At 46.3% G+C, this 21753-nt stretch overlaps 1 non-coding gene across 1 annotated transcript; it reads right to left on the reverse strand.

The window, feature by feature from the left end:
• Window positions 1–17803: 17803 nt before the first annotated feature.
• Window positions 17804–17875, reverse strand: trnae-cuc (transfer RNA glutamic acid (anticodon CUC)). Its single transcript has one exon. It is a non-coding gene; the product is annotated as a tRNA-Glu (tRNA).
• Between the last annotated feature and the right edge of the window lie 3878 nt (window positions 17876–21753).

The following is a 21753-nucleotide window of genomic DNA, read 5'->3' on the forward strand; positions in this document are numbered from 1 at the left end:
CACACTGCAACCAACGATGTTTGTATATATACACGTTAATCAAACACTGTTTCATTTCTCCTGCCTTGGAGTAATGAACGGGCTTTATAATCCCCGCCCACTCGAGTCCCCCGGGTGTCAGACAGCATCAGAAGCAGCGCTCACCTGTCACTCACCGTCTCACGCCCGCTTTCACCACCTGCTGCTGGCTGACTGCAGCAAATCCAATTACACACACCGAGCCCCCACAATCATCACATCACAGGGAAATAAACTGGGAAACTGCCCAAAATACACAACTGGTCGAGCAGCTTCTGAAAAACAATTAAACTTGCGGCTGGAAGCAATATTCATAACTGCAAACAAGGCCGTGTAAAAATACAAACTGTGTGTGTGAGCCGAGGCCCTAAGCTCTGGAATTCCCTCCCTAAACATCTCCGCCTCTCTTTCCTCCTTTAAGACGCTCCTTAAAATCTACCACTTTGACCAAGCTTTTGGTCACCTGTGCTAATATCTCCTTATGTGGCTCGGTGTACAATTCTGTCTGATAATCGCTCCTGTGAAGCGCCTTTGGACGTTTTACTACTTTAAAGGTGCTACATAAATGCAAGTTGTTGTTGTTGTTATGTATATGTGTGTGGTGTTTATATATAAAATGGGTGTTTATAGAATGAGTACGATGCTGTGCACGTGTGTCAGTTGTAAATAGTGGTGAACGGTTATTTTTCAGACTGGAGGGAAATATACAGTGCTGTTCCCCAGGGGTCGGTATTAGGACCAATGCTCTTTCTCATATACATTAATTACCTGGACTTGGGTATACTGGGCAAAATATCAAAGTCTGCAGATGACAGGAAACTCAGAACTGTCGTAAATAATGAAATGGGCAGAGACATAGCAGATGTGTGAAGTGATCCATTTTGGTGGGATGATTGAACTGAGGCAATACAAACTAAATGATACAATTTTAAATCGGGTGCAGGAACAGAGAGACCTGGGGGTGTAAATATCTATCTCTGAATGTGGCGGGACAAGTTAAGAAGGCTGTTAAAAAGCACACGGGATCCTTGGCTTTATTAATAGAGGCATAGAGTACAAAATCAAGGAAGTAATACTGAGCCTTTATATATCATTGGTTAGGCCTCAGCTGGAGGATTCTGGGCACAACATTTCAGGAAGAATGTGAAGGCAGAAAAGATTTACAAGCTTGTTTCAGGGGATGAGGGACTTCAGTTAGGTGTATAGATTGAGACGTTTTCGTTGTTCTCCTCAGAGTAGAGAAGATAGCGATGAGATTTGATAGATGTGTGCAAAATCAGGAGGGGTCTAGCATGGTCAAGGAAACCTCCAGCTGATTACCACATACTGCTCTCCCTCAGCTGATGAATCAGTACTCCTCCATGTTGAACATAGATACATAGAAGATAGGAGCAGGTGTAGGCCATTCGGCCTCTCGATCCTGCTCCGCCATTTAATGAGATCATGGCTGATCATCCAAATTCAGTACCCTGTCCCTGCTTTATCCCCATATCACTTGATCCCTTTAGCCTGAAGAAATATATCCAACTCCTTCTTGAATATACTTAATGAATTGGCCTCAACTTCCCTGTGTGGCAGAGAATTCCACAGGTTCAACGTTCTCTGGGTGAAGAAATTCCTCCTCAGCTCAGTCCTAAATGGCTTAATCCTTATCCTTAGACTCTGACCCCTGGTTCTGGACTCCCCCTCCATCGGGAACATCCTACCTGCATCTAGTCTGTCTAGTCCTGTTAGAATTTTATAAGTTTCAATGAGATCCCCTCCCATTCTTCTAAACACCAGCAAATGTATGCCTAATCGATCCAATCTCTCCTCATACGTCATTCCTGCCATCCCAGGTATCAGTCTGGTGAATCTTCGCTGCATTCTCTACATGGCAAGAACATCCTTCCTCAGATAAGGGGACCAAAACGGCACAGAATGCTCAAGGTGTGGTCTCACCAAGGCCCTGAACAACTACAGCAAGACATCCTTGCTCCTGTACTCAAATTCTCTCGCTATGAAGGCCAACATACCATTTGCCATCTTAACCACCTGCTGCACCTGCATGCTTACCTTCAGCGACTGGTGCACAAGGACACCCATGTCTCCTTGCACTTCCCCTTCTCCCAATCTATTGCCGGTCTGATAATAATCTGTCTTCCTGTTTTTGCCACCGAAGTGGACAACCCCGCATTTATCCACAATATACTGCAATTGTCATGCATCTGCACAATCACCTAACCTGTCTAAATCATACTGGAGTTTATCTGCATCCTCCACACAGCAGAGACACCCACCCAGCTTTGTGTCGTCTGCAAACCTGGAGATATTACATCTAGTTCCCTTGTCTAGATCATTTATATATATTGTGAATAGCTGGGGTCCTCGCACCGATCCCTGCGGTACCCCACTAGTCACTGCGTGCCACTCAGAAAAAGACCCGTTTATTCCAACTCTTTGCTTCCTGTCTGCCAACCAGTTATCTATCCAAGTCAGTACCTTACCCCCAATCCCAGGTGCTTTAAATTTACACGCTAATCTCTTATGTGGGACCTTATTAAAAGCCTTCTGAAAGTCCAAATACACAACATCCTCTGGTTCTCCCTTATCTATTCTACCAGTTACATCCTCAAAATATTCCACTGGATTAGTCAAGCATGATTTACCTTTGGTAAATCGATGTTGACTTTGTCACTGTTTTCCAAGTGCTCTGCTATTACATCTTTTATAATTGACTCTAGTACTTTCCCCACTACCAATGTCAGGCGTACCATTCTATAATTCCCTGTTTTCTCTCTACCACCCTTTATAAATAGTGGGGTTACATTAGCTATCCTCCAATCCATGGGAACTGTTCCAGAGTCCATAGAATTTTGGAAGATGACCAGCAATGCATCTACTATTTCTAGGGCCACTTCCTTAAGTATACTAGGATGTACATTATCAGGCCCTGGGGATTTATTGGCCTTCAATCCCATCAATTTTGCTAACACCATTTCCCTACAAATACTGATTTCAGTCAATTCCTCCCTCTCATTAGACCCTATGTTGCCCGACATCGCTGGGAGGGTAATTGTGTTCTCATTTGTGAAGCCAGAACAAAAGTATGTATTTAATTGGTCAGCCATTTCCTTGTTCCCCATTATACATTCCCCTGATTCTGACTGCAAGGGACCGATGCTTCACTTCACCAATCTTTTTCTCTGCACATATCTATAGAAGCTTTTACAGTCAGTTTTTATGTTCCCTGTAAGCTTACTCTCATAATCTTTATTCCCCTATTAATTAATCCATTTTCCCTCCTTTGCTGAATCCTAAACTGCTCCTAATCCTCAGGTTTGCTGCTTTTACTGGCCAAAATATATGAACACCACTTGGAAGAAGAACTGAGTGTATAAGGGCACAGAATGTACTCTGGGTGGAGGACTTCAATGTCCATCAACAAGAGTGGCTCAGCAGCACCACTACTGACCGAGCTGGCCGAGTCCTGAAGGACATAACTGCCAGTCTGGGACTGTGACAGATGATGAGGGAAAAACCTCCTTGACCTCTTCCTCTCCAATCTACCTGTCGCAGATGCTTCTGACCATGACAGCATTGGCAGCAGTGACCACCGCAAAAACACTGTGGATACGAAGTCCCGTCTTCACTCTGAGAACACCCACCTTGGTGTTGTGTGGCACTACCACTGTGCTAAATGGTATAGGTTCAGAACAGACTAGCAGTTCAAAACTGAGCCTCCAGGAGTCGCTGTGGGCCATCAGAAGCAACAGAATTGTATTCCACCACAATCTGTAATCACATGACTAGGCATATCACTCACTCTACAATTACCACCAAGCCAGGGGACCAACCCTGATTCAACAACGAGTGTAGAAGAGCATGCCAGGAGCAGCACCAGGCGTACCTGAGAATGAAGTGCCAACCTGGGGAATCAGCAAAACAGGACTTAATACCAGACACAGCATGCAATAGACTGGGCTAAGCGATCCCACAATCAACAGATCAGATCAAAACTCTGCAGTCCTGCCACACCCAGTCATGAATGTTGGTGGACCATTAAACAACTAATGGGAGGTGGAGGCTCCAAGAATATCCCCATCCTCAATGATGGTGAAGCCCAGCACGTGAGTGCAAAAGACAAGGCTGAAGCGTTTGCAAACAACTTCAGCCAGAAGTGCCGAGTGGTTGATCCATATCGGCCTACTCCCGAGATCCACACCATCAAAGAAACCAGTCTTCAGCCAATTCCATTCACGCCATGTGATATCAAGAAACGGCTGAGCGCACTGGATACAGCAAAGGATATGGGCCCGGACAACATCCCGGCAATAGTGCTGAAGACTTGTGCTCCAGAACTAGCCGCGCATCTGGCCAAGCTGTTCCAGTACAGCTACAACACTGGCATCTATCCCACAATGTGGAAAACTGCCCACAAAATGTAGGGCAAATCCAACCCGGCACTTTACCGCCCCTTCAGTCTATTCTCAATCATCAAAACATGAAGGAAGTAGTCATCGACAGTGCTATCAAGCAGCACTTACTCACCAATAATATTCTTACTGATGCCCAGTTTGGGTTCCGCCAGGAACACTCGGGTCCAGATCTCATTACAGTCTGGGTCCAAACATGAACAAAAGAGCTGAATTCCAATTGTGAGGTGAGACTGACTGCCCTTGACATCAAGGCAGCATTTGACCGAGTCTGACATCAAGGAGCCCGAGTAAAACTGAAGTGAATGGGAATCAGGGGGAAAACGCTCCACTGGCTGAAGTTATACCTAGCACAAAAGAAGATGGTTGTGGTGGTTGAAGGTCAATCATCACAGCCCCGGAACATTCCTGCAGGAGTTCCTCAGCGCCGTGTCCTCGGCCCAGCCATCTTCAGCTGCTTCATCAATGACCTTCTCTCCAACATAAGGTCAGATTTGTGGATGTTCCCTGATGACTGCACAGTGTTCAGCGCCATTCAGAACCCCTCAGATAATGAAGCCGTCCATGCCCGCATGCAACTCGACCTGGACGACGTTCAGGCTTGGGCTGATACGTGGCAGGTAACATACGCGCCACAGAAGTGCCAAGCAATGACTATCTCCAAGAAGCCAGAGTCTACCCTCCTCCCCTTGACATTTAATGGCATTACCATCGCCGAATCCTCCACTATCAACATCTTGGTGTCCCCATTAACCAGAAACTTAACTGGACCAGCCACATAAATACTGTGGCAACAAGAGCAGGTCAGAGGCTGGGTATTCTGTGGCGAGTGAATCACCTCCTGACTGCTCAAAGCCTTTCCACCATGTACAAGGCGCAAGTAGGGAATGTGATGGAATAATCTCCAATTGCTTGGATGAGTGCAGCTCCAACAGCACTCAAGATGCTCGACACCAGCCAGTACAAAGCAGCCCGCTTGATTGGCACCCCATCCACCACCTTAAAGATTCACTCCCACCACCACTGGTGTACCGTGGCTGCAGTGTGTACCATCTACAAGATATACTGCAGCAACTCGCAAATGCTTCTTCGGCAGCACCTCCCAAACCCGCGATCTCTTCCACCTAGAATGACAAGGGCAGCAGGCACATGAGAACACCACCACTTCCAAGTTCCCCTCCAAGTAACAAACCTTCCTAATGTAGAAGTATATCATCGATCTTTCATCGTCACTGGGTGAAAAACCTAGAACTCCCTACCGAACAGCACTGTGGGAGCACTATTACCATACGGACTGCAGCGGTTCAAGAATGCGGCTCACCACCACCTTCTCAAGGGCAACTAGGGATGGGCAATAAATGCTGGCCTTGCTAGCGACGACCAGATCCCATAAATGCTTAAAAAAGAAAGAAATGCAGTGTGCTAGGCCCAACCACCTTCAACTGCTTCATCAAAATAAGGACAGAAATGGGGATGTTCCCTGAAGACTGCACAGAAGGGAATGCAATGGATGTTGTCCACAGGGATTTTAGGAAGGTGTTTGACAAAGTACCACATAGAAGGCTGGTTAACAAAATTGATGCTCATGGAATAGGTGGTCAGTGGCAGCTTGGATAAGGAACTGGCTTAAGGACAGAAAACAGCAAGTTGTGGTAAATAGCTGTTTTTTCACACTGGAGGAGGTTCCCCAAGGGTCAGTGCTGGGGCCATTACTTTTGTGATATTTGTAAATGATCTGGATATTGGAATAAAGAGTAGAATTTCTAAATTTGTCGACGACACCAAACGTGGGTGTGTAGCAAACAGTGAGGATGATACCAATCGACTGCAGCAAGAAATAGAAAGCCTAGCAGAATGGGCAGACAAGTGGCAGATGGAATTTAATACAGAGAAGTGTGAGGTGATGTATTTTGGCAGAAGGAACAGTGAGAGGCAATATACACTTAATGGCACAGTTTTAAGTGTGTGCAGGGACAGAGGAGCCTGGGAGTTAATGTGCATAGGTCCTTGAAGGTGGCAGGACATATGGAGAGAGTGGTTAAAAAAAACATATGGGATCATGGGCTTCATAAATAAAGGTAATGAGTACAAAGGTAGCGAAGTTATGTGGAACCTTTATAAAGCACTGGTTAGGCTACAACTGGAGTACTGCATCCAGATCTGGTCACTGCACTTTAGGAAGGATGTGAAGGCCCTTGAGAGGGAGCAGAGGAGATTTACCAGAATGTTCACGGTGATGAGGGATCTGAGCTACAAGGACAGGTTGGAGAAGCTGCATTTGTTTTCATTATAACAACAAAAACGTGTATTTATATAGCACCTTTCACGTAGTAAATCCTCCCAAGGCGCTGCACAGGAGTATTTAAAGACAAAGGCGGTTATGGGGTGATTTGATAGAGGTGTACAAGATTATGATGAGCTTGGATAGGTTAGATGGGGAAAGGCTGTTCCCACTAGTTCATGTTAATGGACTCGGGGACACAGATTTAAGGTATTGGGCAAGAGATACAGGGGGGACGTTAGGTAAACTTTTTTTATGCAGTGACTGGTGAGGACCTGGCATTCGCTGCCGACGGAACTGGTGGAAACGGAGACACTTAATGTTTTCAAGCGGAGACTGGATAGGCACTTGAGAGAAATAAACGTACTGGGGTACGGGGATAGAGTGGGGGAATGGAACTGAATGGATTGCTCCACTGAGAGCCAGGACAGAATTGATGGAACGAATGTCCTCCTTCTGTGCCGTTTTGACTCGATGACTATGAACTATAGAGTAGTGATAATGGGGGCTTCAACTACCCTAACATATCTGAGAATCAGTCTAAATATAGAAAGTTCAGAGGAGAAGTGAATAGGAAAATAAGAGGGAAAAGACAGGGTATGAGAATAGAATGACAACGAACATAAAAGGTAATCCAAAAGTCTTCTATATGCATATATTACCAAGGTTAACGACACTAATATAGTGGCAGAGTAAGTAGTGCGGATGGGAGCAGGAAATTGCAAAGGGACATAGATTGTGTGGGTAAAATCGGAGGCATCTGATTCAAAAGATTCGGGAGAAGGAATTTAGGGACTTTAATGAGTTTGAAAGGAACATTTCTGACTTGTGCAGTTTTGTTCAGAGAAATGTTAGTGATGGGAAATTAAACCAGAATCTGGGATTCAGCATTTCACCTTCTCGCTGAACAGATCTTTCTGGAGCAGTTCTGTATCAGTTGTTGTAGGTTAACTGTTATCACGTTCGCTTAACACGTGAAAGATCCCCGCTTCGAGCCCGAGCGGGCGCATTATGCTCGAGACTATTATTTATGTGAAATTAACTGATACACAGTGTGTAAAATCAGATAGGTGATAAAACTTCATCAATGAATAAAGTTTCACAAATTATTAAAGTTTAGTTATTGAAGATTCGACTGTCCCTCAGTGTGAGCATTTCTTTCATTCTGCAAAATCAACGCTATCAGTTAATAAATGGTGATTAAAGCAATTGAACCACTAAACTACCAGAAAACACTTTGAAGAGTTTATCACAATTGCTGACATTTCTTCTCTTTTTTCTTGTGTTTTTTCAGCTCTTGGTCCTTTTCAGCTCCTGACTGCGGATATTCCTCTGATTTAAAGTGAACAAAATGCAATATCTCGCAGCCCCGGCCTCGGTTAACACCAACAGATCTAAGCCACATTTCAGACACGGAAACAAACCCATTAATTATTCGCTCTTCCCCAGCTCCAGAGCTCAGATTGTTATTGTCCACCCCAGTGACCCGGGCCAAACCTCCCCATACACCGAGCACAGGCTCAGGAAATCCCCAGGGGAGATGATAACACAGTCACTGAGCCTTCGAGAAACATTGAACAAGCACCAGGACTGAAACATTTTAAATGCAGAAGTGAGCAAGTGAGTTTTCTAGCATTGAGGAGCGGTCTAAGGCGTCTGCGTTTAGGTCGCAGTCTCTTCTGGTAGGCGTGTGTGCAAATCCCACTGCTGACATTCTGCATATTTAATTACTAAGTGCAACTCATTTCTTTTGACGCCACTGTGAAGCGCTTTGGGACATCCCTCAAAAGTGGGATTCAGCGGTTCACCTGCTCGCTGAGCATTCCCATCTGACCCGGTACTGAATGTGGAGACGTTTCCGCAGTGTGGGAGCTATCACATACACGGAATCATTTTGATGGATCTTGCTCCTCATGCATGTCCAGGGGCGAGTTTGCTCTCCTGTGAAAGGACATAAGAAAATAAGAATGAAATAATTAGGAGAGGGAGTAGGCCATATGGCTCCCGAGCCTGCTGCACCATTCAATCAGATAATGGCTGATCATCGACCTTAACTCCACTTTCCTGCCTATCCACATATCCATTGATTCCACTACAGTCCAAAAATCTATCGATCTCTGCCTTGAATATACTCAACGAATGAGCATCAGCAGCAGTTTGGGGCAGAGATTTCCAAGGAAAGCGGCTGAAATCCATTTAAATCTAACAATGGCTGATGTCACAAGCACCGAACATTTTTAAGCAAACTTCTAAATTAGAGTGTGTAAAATCAGAAGTGATAAAAGTTCATGGCATGCAAAGCATGGAAAGTACTGTGTGAAATGGGACTTGGATAATATTAATGTCAATATTTTTCTGCCTGACATGGTGGTGGAAACAGATTCAATGTTAACTTTCAAAGGGGAAATAATTGAAAAAGAAACACTTGCAGGGCTTTGGGAAAAGAGCAGGGGAGTGGGAATAATTGGATTGCTCTTTCAAAGAGCCGGCACAGGCACTATGGGCCGAATGGCCTCCTTCTGTGCTGTCTGATTCTATGATTCTATATTAAGTTATTACAGTTTGTCTGTCACCCAGTAAACCTGTTAGCAATTCCTGTAGTGAGCAACACAATGTTGTGGGTTGATTAATGATGATTGAAACAATTATAAAGAGTCTCACTGACTTGAATCATCCCTTATTACCTTTGGTTAACAAAAATCTATCAATCGCAGATTAAAATGAACAATTGATGGAGCATTTTTGAAAGAGCTATCCAATTAGTCCCACTCCGCTGCTCTTCCCCCATCGCCCCGCTGACCCTCCTGCCAGTGGAAACTGTTTCCCCCATAATTTTGAACAACTCTATTAAATCTCCCCTGAACTGTGATTAATGCAGTTCAATGTGGGCACGTGTCAGATCATTCACTTTGGGTCTAAGGAAGATCGGTCAGTGCTTGGTCTGAAAAAACTATGTCAGAGAATATTTTTTCTGTGAAGAAAACGGTCCTGATTAATTTAACAAAAGTTTCCCCAGATCCCTGCTCTCACAAGCAATGAACATTTTAAACTATTCTCCTAAATTACAATGTGTAAAATGAGATATGGGTTAACAGTTCAGCACATGCAAAGAGCGAAATAAATGACTGAAGTTTCGACTGACACTCAGTCACCATATTATAATATTTTTCACTCTGCAAAAGAAGGCTGTCGGTTAATTAATGGCGATTAAAACATTTCTTATTTTTTCACATTAGTTGCATGTTATTTATTTACTCAAATTTATTCGCTTTAATTGATTAAAACCTGTGATGTCAAAGTTACTTCCCTAACCGGGAATCGAACGCGGTCACACTTACGGATCAGAATAGCTTATTGAATCAAATAAAGGCGCCCTCGAAAAATATCACTCTGCTAACTTAAAATCACGGCTGCAATTTGTTTCGGTGTAAAATAAGGAGATTGAAAATGACAAAAAAACGCCAGGCAGCGCCCGCGGTGAAACAGGGCTCGAACTTAGAATTAAGTTGGTGCTGCGAAGTAACCGCTGAGCTAAAGCTGACGCCGATCAAAGAATGAAAAACCGCTCAATATAAAGGATGAGCTCACAGATACCAGGCGCAGTGCAGTCAAATGTCAAATCCCTTGTTTTTTATTCAACAGAGGAAGAAGAGACATGAGCGGGAATCAGAAGCCACAAACTTTAATTAAAGGCACAAATACTTACTGACAAATCTTTTCACTGTAAAATTCTTTCACTTTATTTCAACGCTGACTGCGTTTAATCTGAATGTCAGCACCATGGGATTTTAAATTCAGAACTGCTTCTATTTTGTGCGCATGGTAGAAATAACTGGTCCTGTTCAATTTGATCAAAGTTCCCCAGATTCCTGGTGTCATCAGCAATGATCATTTTAAACCAGACTCCTAAAGTACAGTGTGTAAAATGAGATATGGGTAACAGTACAAATTATTGAACTGTTGACTCTCCCTCAGTTAGTATTTCTTTCATTGTGACAAAGAAAATTGTCGGTTAATTCATGAGGCTTTACCGTAAAAGCAACAAAGAAAAAGTTTAACAAAAACCTTCAACCAACGTGGGCACGAACCCAGGAGCTTGCTACCGACTGAGCAAGCATGGCCTGATCACTTTGACTATCAATTATCGACAGTGGCACAATAATTAGTGTGGATGGGAACAGGGAATTGCAAAGGGACATTGATTGAGTGGAAAAACTGGAGGCATCTGATTCAGAGGATTCGGGGGCGACGCGGAAATTCGAGAGTTTAATGACTTTGAAAGGAACATTCTTGACTTGTGCAGTTTCGGCCAGAGAAATGTTACTGAAAGGTAATGAATCCAGAATCTGGGATCCAGCATTTCACCTTCTCGCTGAACAGTTCTTTCTGGACATTTAGCTAAACAGAGGTTTCCATATTGTAGTGGTTATCACGTTCACCTCACAAGTGCAAACTCCCCGATTCAATCCCGGGCGCAAGCATTATGTTCGATAAATGGTCCCCGGTTCAAAACTGGAAAGAAACCTTCCCCATTTCAATTGAATAAATATGAAATTGGAAAAATTCATATTGTAATTAAATATCAATAAAATAAAATATCTTATAGAGCCCGTATATTATCTGAGCCCACACCATTCTTCACAGTCTCAAATTTAGCACAGATACCGACAGTGTCCCTCCCTCACTCCCGTTTCCTGCCCTGATGGTGCAGAAAGCCCCTCTCAAAGCTGCACATTCGACTGGTTTCAGTGGATCCACAGGAGATCTTAATATAATCCTGCAGAGTCGCCTCTGCTAATAATGATAGGTCATTACCATATTTCACACACCGCCGCAACTCCGACCAGTTCAGTCTAAGTTCCCTTTTTAACAGTCTTAATTACTGCCAAATAACCTCTCTGGCACTGAAAATATATTTTATAAGTGTGGAATCTCATTCCTTCAGATATAAATTGTTGTTGAATATTTTTTATATAATAAAAATGTTTTTACATTTTTCTATTTTTCTTCTCTCTCTCTAAATCCAACCTTTATTTCGCTCTATTTATTTCGCTTTCTGTGCCTGATTTGACATTGAATTCACTGTTCTAACAGATCCTGGTTCAGACTGCGCTGCTCATTAACGAATCTTCAATCAATTATTTATGAGGTAGGGCGGCACAGTGAGTTTGTTAATCGACCAGTATTCCAGAGGAATAGTGGAATGGTGGGGAGAAAATTGTCCAGTGCCTGCTGGTGGAGAGGTTTGCCTGGAGGGGGCAGCGATGAATCGCCATTGCAGTGCTGGTCCCGCCACAAACTGTTCCTCAGCCGCAGACTTCATGATGATCTGGAGACCTGAGCTCACAATCCCACCACGGCAGATGGTGGAAGGATTAAAATCGGGGATGTGCAAGAACCCAGAATTGGAGGAGTGCAGAGATCACAGAGGGTGTAGGGCTGGAGAAGGTTACAGAGATAGGGGGAGGCGAGTCCATGGAGGGATTTGAAAACAAGGACGAGAATTTGAAAACTGAACTGTCGCCTGAAGGGAGCCAATGTAGGCGAGTGAGACCCGGGGTGATGGGTGAACGGGACATGGTGCGAGTTAGGATACGGGCAGCAGAGGATTGGATGAGCTGAAGTTTATGGAGGGAGGGTGATGGGAGGCCTTCCAGGAGTACATTAGAATCGTCAAGTCTGGAGGTGACAAAGGCAAGGATGAGGGTTTCAGCAGCAGATCAGCTGAGGCAGAGTCGGGTGATGATACGGAGGTGGAAGTAGACCATCTTGGGCAGAAGCTCATCTCGGGGACAAATACCAAGGTTGCAAGCTGTCTGGTTCAGTCTCAGTGGCCAGGGATTGGGATGAAGTCGGTGGCTCGGGAACGGAGTATGTGTCGGGGACCAGCACTGCAATGGCGATACATCACTGCCCTCTCAAGGCTACTTGCAAACCCCGTCCAGCAGCAATATTGGAAGAACTGGACAATTTTAACTCCACCATTCCATTTTGGCCCGGCCTTTTCTCATCCACACCTTCAGCGTCTACACTTTGCCACTTCTGAGCAGCCAATCACACATTTGCGATCAAAATTTGTTTTATTTGTCCCCAGCTGGGACAAGAAGAAACCTGGTTCCACCGAGACTCAGATCGCTGGATTCAAAGTCCAGAATGCTCCCCATTGCAGCATGAAACCCTTATACAGCATTTTTGAGGCCATATCGCTTTTTTCCAACTCGCCTACCATTCACAGCTGCTGAGTATTTCCAGCGAATTCTGTTTTTATTTCAAACTTCCAGCATCCGCAGCATTTTGTCCTGTGTTAGAAAAACAAACGGAATCCTGGGCTTTACAGACAGAGGCATAGAGGGCAAAAGGAAGGAAGTTATACCAAACCTTTGGAATATTGTGTGTAATTCGGGCACTGCGCTTTAGGACGGATGCGAGATTCAGTTCCGTGGAGTAGTGGAGAAGAAAAGGTTGTTCTCCTCAGAGCAGAGAAGATAAGGGGAGATTTTGTCAACGTGTTCAACATCATGAAGAGTTTTAATAAAGTAAGTAAGGAGAACATTTTCCAGCGGCAGAAGTGTTGGTCACCAGAAAACACATATTAAAGTGATTGGATAAAGTATCAGTAATAAGGTTCTCTCGGGCTTTTGTTGGCCGATTTACTGGTAAAGCTGGGAATTGAGGGGAAACTGGTCCATGGTTTGTAACACAAGCAGTGCGCGGGGTCAGACCGGCCCGGCTAGCTCAGTCGGTAGAGCCTGAGACTCTTAATCTCAGGGGCGGTTTGTGTTTCAAATTATTGGGCTGGTTTCACCCGGTGATCCCCAGCTCTAAATCCCCCGGCACCTCTCGGTCAATGACTCTTTCAAAAAATGTGATTCAACAACATTATCAGGAAATCTGAAGTGTTTATAAACACCGGAAGTGGACACACCAGGGAAGACCTCAGAGTCTTGGACATAGTGAAATACACTGAAGTGTTTATAAAAAGTTACAGAACACAACACGTGTGTAAAATTCCCCGTTGTTTTCTCGGCCCTGATGGGTTGTGAAGGGAGAGACGGGCCGAAGTCCCACTGAGCCGCACTGACCCCGAGCCAAGGTGAAATTAAAGTCAGTTCAATCTTTAGCAGCGAGCGGCTGAAGAGAGACAAGATTCCGGAATCAAGGAGAGATTTTCTTATTTTGTTGAACCGCATTTATATGAAACACTCATTGACCGAGCTGGGAATCGCCTTTAAAATCAGCCCAAAAATTTTAAGCGCAAACTCCCCGCCGTGGGGATGAAGTATCCGACACTCCACCGACTGGGCTAGCCGGACTGGTCTGTCGCAAGGACCCTGCCTGTGCTCCAGTTTCCTCTCAATTCCCCGGTTTATCAGTAAATCCACCAGCAAAAGCCCGATGGAACCTTATTACTGATTCATTGTCCAATTACTTGAATAGAAAGCGAGCGGAGGAGAAGGATTGAGAGTTTTTAGTGTGGGACAGAAGTGATGTTGTTTGACGGAGAAGCGACACAATCTCAATCAGTGCAGAGAGAGGTGAGTCAGCGGGTCACCTTCTCCCTTAACACATCCTTCTGACTCGCGGCTGACAAACTGAGCAGAGCTTTCGGGACTGTAGCAATTATCCCGCTCGACTTACACCCGAAATGCCCCCGGTTCCGCTCCAGGGCGGGATGAATGATTTTGGAACTTGCTCCAGGTGAACCTCCAGGGGCGAGTTTCTTCCCCTGTGTAAAAGCGGTGACAATTGTCGGTCCCTGTTAAACTGAACAACGGCTGCACCAGATTCCCGGTGTGATAAACACTGAACATTTTTAACCAACTCCTCAAATACCGTCTGTAAAATGAGAACTGGTGAAAATTCATCACAAGCAAAAGACAAAACACTTATGAAAGTTTTGCCTGTCACTCGGTGACCATGTTAGGATTTCCTTCAGTCTGAAACAGAAAGTTGATTCGTCAATTAGAAGAATTGTTCACCTTTTTAAAGAGTTTATTGAGCTTTGTCAAATTCAGATAATAAAGTGTATTAATGCAAAAGTTAATCCCGGACCTGCGTTTGCAGATCGCAGTTCTCTTCTGTGATGTTCTTGGCCCAACCAATGGCAGAGTTTCCGCAGTGTAATGGTTATCACATTCGCATAACACGGGAAAATTCCCCGGTTTGTAACCGGAAGGAAACATTTTGAAAACGTTCCCCATTAAAATTGAATTAATATATAAAAAAGGAACAACTGATCTTGTGGTTAAATTTCAATAAAGTGAAAAATCTCGCAGAACCCGTATATTTTCTCTGTACAATGCTGCACAGACTCACACTCAGCACAGATGCCGACAGTGTCCCGCCCTCACTCCCGTTTCCTGCCCTGACGGTGCAGAAAGCCCCTCTCAAAGCTGCACATTCGGCTGGTTTCAGTGGATCCATGGGAGCTCGTTAAAGGATCCTGCAGCGTTGCCTTGGATAATAACAATAGATCGTCACCATATTTCACCCACCGCAGCAACCCCGTCCATTTCAGTCTAAGTCCACTTTTTAAATATATCACGCCAGGCAAACTGTGTCTACAAAATGACATTTCAGGTGAGAACACAAAAGACATGTTCGCGCAACCACAGCACCAAGTGCGGGTAGGCATCTACCTGAAAGGCAGTGAGGTGAACTATTAGCACAAGCTCCAGATGTATATGTTTCCATGTCTAAAATGCACGCACCGAACAATGCAGCTCCTGGGAAAACTGCAAATCCACGCAGGGCTGCCCTGCATCATTTGAAACAACAGTCAGACACAAGATACTGCCAGTTTCCAATGTCTTCTCCTTGTGCTCCTATCACTTCTTTCCCTCCAGCTTCCTCTGCTCCTCCAGCCTGCAGGTGAATTCGATGCTTGATGGAAACGCAGCGGGTTCAGGACACAAACCCTTCCCTTTCCCTCCGAGAGGATGACACACTGTAGGTTGCTCCGTAACCGCAATAGCTCAGTGGGGAGGAGCGACTTGAAGATTTATAAAAGTACAAAAGCAAAATACTGCGGATGCTGGAAATTGGAAATAAAAACAGAAATACTGGAAATACTCAGCAGGTCAGGCAGCATCTGTAGAGAGAGAAACAGGGTTAACGTCAGACGAACGGTCATCGACCTGAAACGTTAACTCTGTTTTTCTCTCCACAGATTTAATAATGGTCCCGGATTCAATCCCGGGATTCGACAGTTTTCAATTCATTCGAGTTACTTTCCGCTGCCATTCTCGAACTGAACGATTTAATCAGGAGTTATTTTCTGGCACTGAAGGATTAGCGATTGAATAGACAGACATCAAGTATGGGAATTATTTATAACGTTTTAGATTGATCGATTTCCTCCTGTGTTTTTCTCTGGATGTTGTCTCTCTCGGTGCTGGGCGAACAATTCATTTGTCCTGAACTGAAGTCTTTTGCCCATCTCGCGGGGTCAGAGCCGCTCTGTCTGTCTCTTTCCTGCTTGTGACCATTATCGGGAACATGCCGCCTGTTCCACTTTCAACAGCAAACCCAGAAAGACAAATAAACAGAAAGATGTGTCTCTCAGCCCCGGTGGCAAAGGTGCAATGGATGTTAATCCAATTAAATCCCCCGGGAGATTCTGTGTGCATTGGCGTCCTTATAACGTTTGTATTTTAAATGTGCGGGAAAAGCGTAAAATTATAAAAATGTTCCGATGGCCCGTACGGGGATCGAACGCGCTAACTTGGCGTTATTAGCACCACGCTCTCACCAACTGAGCTAACCGGCCACAATGCTCTGCTGGGGCAGGCTCGAACCCAGGCTGGGAGATTGTCTTTCAAGCTCACACTGGGTGACCGAGTTACGGCACAAACATTGAACACACCACATCGCTTAAACATTGTTAACTGTTCCTTTATACAACTGGGCAGTGTGTTAATCGAAAGTAACAGAAAGAGAGCTCTATGGTCGAACAAACCTCATCTAAAATTTATTATCGCACCACAGCCCCTCCCTCAAACACTGTCCCAGTATAAAAGGAGACGGCGGCACCCCGACTGGATTCGAACCTGCAGCGGACGGTTGGAGCCGGATCCAGCATGTCCGATGTGGTTTTACTCCCATTCGTTTGGGAAACGCGGCAGCAGGAGCGTAAAATCTCTCCTGATTCGCTCCTCTCGCAGTGAAGGAGACAGAAAGTAACTAAAATCTGCCGAAACCCGGGATCGAACCAGGGACCTTTAGTCTAACGCTCTCCCAACTGAGCTATTTCGGCTTCACATCAAATCCCTATTCTGTCGTTCTTTTGGAGGATTTTCTAACCCCGGGTGGAATTGCCCCTCTCGCTCATTCCTCACTTCGGGCAATGTGACCCGACCAGATCTCGGGGCTCAGGTTGTGTTAATGTAAAGCTGGAGTGTTGATAAAGATACAAAGCTGACACAGCACAGGGGACCTCACCGTGTTGGACACAGCGTGAAATGCAATGAAATGTTCAAATAAAGTTACAGAGCACAACACATGTGTAAAATTCCCTGTTCTTTTCTCCACATTGATGGGTTGTGAAGGGAGAGACGGGCCGAAGTCTCACTGAGCCGCACTGATCACGAGCCAAATCAAGTTCAATCTTCAGCTGCAGGTATGGTGCTGAGCCCGACACAGAAGTGAAAATGCCTGTGGTTCTTAGTTCCTCACACAGTGGGCTACTGAGCAATACAGGAAGGGCTAATGACCATCTTAATGCTCAAGTTATCACGGGCCACGGACTCTCTGATTCCAGTCTTGCACACGTTGCTAAGTTTCAAATATTGCATTTTTCACACTGGCAATGAATTGATTGATAGCCGTGCCTGTGATAAGGTAAGTTTGTTAGGGAGATGCAGTGGGCAAGAAGATACACGGAAGACTGATAAAAACCGTGACTGCCCTGACACTGTGAGCTGCAGTTAAATGTTGGCAACATTTAAAGTCAGCCAGTGTAAAAGTTGACAGAAATCAATTCCTGCTGACTTTGAAACCGGTGTATTTGGTATCGCTGCATGAAGAGTGATATTCAGCAGTGGTGTGGAAAGTTGTGTGGTGGCAATTCAAACAGACCCAAAACGCACTGTTCCCTGACCGGGAATCGAACCCGGGCCGCGGCGGTGAGAGCGCCGAATCCTAACCACTAGACCACCAGGGAAGCTGCAGCCAACCTCCTGCCAGCAACACAGTTTTTCCTGCCTGCTCCTTTGCAATTCAGATCATTTCGCGCCAGGCAAACTGTTCGGACAAAATTATATTTTTTACTTATGAACACAACAGACATGTTCGCGAAAGCTCGGCACCAACTGCAGGTAGGCATCCACTTGAAATCGATTTCCTCCTGTGTTTTTCTCTGGATGTTGTCTCTCTCGGTGCCGGCGAACATTTCATTGATGCATTTGTCCTGAACTGAAGCCTTTTGCCCATCTCGCGGGGTCAGAGCCGCTCTGTCTGTCTATTACCTGCCTGTTAACCTTTATCGGGAACAGGCCGCCTGTTCAACTTTCAACAGCAAACCCAGAAAGACAAATAAACAGAAAGATGTGTCTCTCAGCCCCGGTGGCAAAGGTGCAATGGATGTTAATCCAAATAAATCCCCCGTGAGAGTCTGTGTACATTGGCTTCCTTATAAAGTTTGTATTTTATATTTTCGCAAAAACCGTAAAATTAGGCTGATGGCTCGTCCGGTGATCGAACCCGCGCCCTTGGCGTTATTCGCCCCCCGTGCTCAGTGTTCAGACGCTCAGCAGAGTCGGCAGCATGAAGTTGGCAAACTGCCTGCAGTCCTCCGAACGGGCCTGGGTTGCGAGCCCATCTCGATCCCCGCACCCATTCTCGGGGAAAGGAATCTCTCGGCCTATCTCCTATTGATAAACTCACGGTCTGCTGGAGCACAGAGCTCTCAGTCTTTACTCACTGATCTTCACACGATGTGATTGTGTTTTGTAAATCTCTCACTAGCTCTCCTCGCGGTCAAACACAAAGTTTACCTGCTGTGTTTTCCAGCAGCCAGTAAGTTGATTTGAAAAGGCCATTGTGACAGGGTTTGGGCTCTGAGTCCAGTCACAGGTCGGGTTGTGATGTCTTGTGGCTCAAGCGGTCACCTGACCTGCCAGCTGATGACCTCACTGCTGATGATGACCTCATAATTAACCCCGTCGTACAGCTGTGGGCTGATGTTTAAATTGATGTAAAATTATTTCCCTGAAAGCCAATCAAATCTAATCGACATAAACTAGTTGATGTTATGAATTTGTGCTCCCAGTGGGAATACCTGCAGAGTCTGCTGGTGTTCATCTCCCCAATTCCCCACAGGAAGCTCTGTGTTCAGAGTCTACTCATTACATCGACATTACACAGTATTATTACACGGCCACATCTAAAACTGGACACATTAATAGGGAGACAACAGTGTGAATCGTAGGGTGGGAGAGAGAGGGAGCGAGAAAGAGAGGGGGGAGGGAGAGAGAGAGCGGGGAGGGAGAGAGAGAGACAGGGAGGGAGAGAGGGGGACGGGAGGGAAAGGGGGGAGGGAGGGAAAGAGAGCAGGGGGGGAGGGAGAGAGGGGGGTAGGGAGAGAGGGGGGGAGGAAGGGTGGGGGAGGAGGAGGGGAGGGAGAAGGAGGAGGAGGGAGAGGGGGGAGGGGAGAGAGAGAGGGGGAGAGAGAGAGGGGGGGGGAGGGAGAGAGAGAGGGGGGGGAGGGAGAGAGAGGGGGGGGAGGGAGAGACAGGGGGGAGGGAGCGGGGAGAGGGAGGGGGAGGGGGTGGGAGGGGGGAGAGAGGGGAGGGGAGAGAGAGGGGGAGAGAGAGGGGGAGAGAGGGGAGGGAGGATAGGGGGAGGGGGAGGGAGAGGGAGGGGGAGAGAGAGGGAGAGAGAGGGAGAGGGAGGGGAGGGGAGAGGAGAGAGGGGAGGGAGAGAGGGGGGAGGGAGAGAGGGGGGCGGGAGAGAGGGGGGCGGGAGAGAGGGGGGAGGGAGAGAGGGGGAGGGAGAGGGGGGGAGGGAGAGAGGGTGAGAGAGGGAGGGGAGGGAGAGAGAGGGGAGGGGAGAGAGAGAGGGGGAGAGAGAGAGGGGGAGGGAGAGAGAGGGGGAGGGAGAGAGAGGGGGAGGGAGAGAGAGGGGGAAGGAGAGAGAGGGGGAGGGAGAGAGAGGGGGAGGGAGAGAGAGGGGGAGGGAGAGAGGGGAGGGAGAGAGAGAGAGAGGGGAGGGAGAGAGAGGGGGAGGAGAGAGAGAGGGGGTGAGGTGGTGATAAACGCGGTTGTAAACACTTCAGCCTTGTTTTTTGCGCTCATGTACTGGGCACCGCCATCATTGAGGATGCGGATATTCATGGTGCCTCCTCCTCCCGTTAGTTGTTTAATTGTCCACCATCATTCGCGACTGAATGTGGCAGGACTGCAGAGCTTTGGTCTGATCCATTGATTGTGGGATCACTTCACCCTGTCTATAGCATGCTGCTTCCGCTTTTTAGCACTTCATTTTTGGTACGCCTGCTGCTACTCCTGGCATGGTTTTCTGCACTCCTTATTGAACCAGGCCAGGCCTTGGTGTTACAGATTGTGGTTGAATACTATTCTGCTGTTGCTGATGGCCCACAGCGCCGCATGGATGCCCAGTTTTGAGCTGCTAGATCTGTTCTGAATCTGTCCCATTTAGCACGGTGGTTGTGCCACACAACACGATGGAGGGTGTTCTCGGTGTGAAGACGGGACTTCGTCTCCTCAGTGACTGTGCGGTGGTCACTGATGCCAATGCTGTCATGGAAAGATCCATCTGCGACAGGTAGATTGGTGAGGACGAGGTCAAGTAGGTTTTTCCCTCATGTTGGTTCTCTCACCACCTGCCGCAGGCCCAGACTGGCTGATATGTCTTTCCAGACTCGGCCAGCTCGGTCAGTAGTGGTGCTACCGAACCACCCATGGTGATGGACATTGAAGTCCCCCACCCAGAGTACATTCTGTGCCCTTGTTACTCTCAGTGCTTCTTCCAAGTGGTGTTCAACATGGAGGAGCACTGATTCATCAGCTGAGGGAGGGCGGTCGGTGGTAATCAGCAGGAGGTTTCCTTGCCCATGCTTGACCTGAAGCAACGAGACTTTTATGGGGTCCGGAGTCAATGTTGAGGACTCCCAGGGCCACTCCATCCTGACTGTGTACCACAGTGCCGCCACCCCTGGTGGGTCTGTCCTGCCGGTGGGACAGGACATACCCAGGGATAGTGATGGAGGAGTTTGGGGCATTGGCTGAAAGGTATGATTCTGTGATTATGACTATGTCAGGCTGTTGCTTGACTAGTCTGTGTTACAACTCTCCCAATTCTGGCACAATTGCCCAGATGTTGGTGAGGAGGACTTTGCAGGGCCGACGGGGCTGGGTGTGCCGTTGCCGTGTTCTTAGCTGGTGGTGAGTTCGATGCCGGGTCGTCCATCCGGATGGAGCAAGTTTAAAACACAGGAGAGAAAGACACACACTGAAAGGCACAGACTTTTATCACAGCAGGGGGGAGTGTGAAGCAGGAATTTCGACTGCTCGTGTGGAGAAGAGACAAACGTTGTCTTTGTAATAAAGGTTGGAAGCGATCAAACATCCAAGGCTTCCCGAACAAATGAGAACCACTGTATCATCAGGATACACACAGGGAGGGAGTGATGGTTTATGATTCCCACACGTGTCCCAATATGAAAAATATAAGAATACAGCAATCTGAAGCTCAGAGTAATAAAAAAAGGGGAACTCTTCAAATCGACTCTTTGAGGAGCAAAGCCGGTATCTCTGGGGTGTGTGAGTTTTATTGGTACCGATATCACATATACACTGCATGGAAGGGGTTATATTTCAGTATCTGATTGACTTCGTTCAATAAAGTTATAATCAAAGGTTTTTTCACTGTTTCCCTTCACCTCGAACTTGTATTGGAGATAAAGGATGTTTGACAATATCCTGTAATACATCCACACGGGAGATAGGAATATATGACAATCTCCTACAGCCAAGGACAAAGTGACTGAGCACGGAGAGAAATGTGAGTTGATTAGAGCGA

This window comes from Somniosus microcephalus, unplaced genomic scaffold (assembly GCF_052327205.1).
Source record: "Somniosus microcephalus isolate GS21.2 unplaced genomic scaffold, FLI_Smic_1.0 scaffold90, whole genome shotgun sequence".
Lineage (NCBI taxonomy): Eukaryota > Metazoa > Chordata > Chondrichthyes > Squaliformes > Somniosidae > Somniosus > Somniosus microcephalus.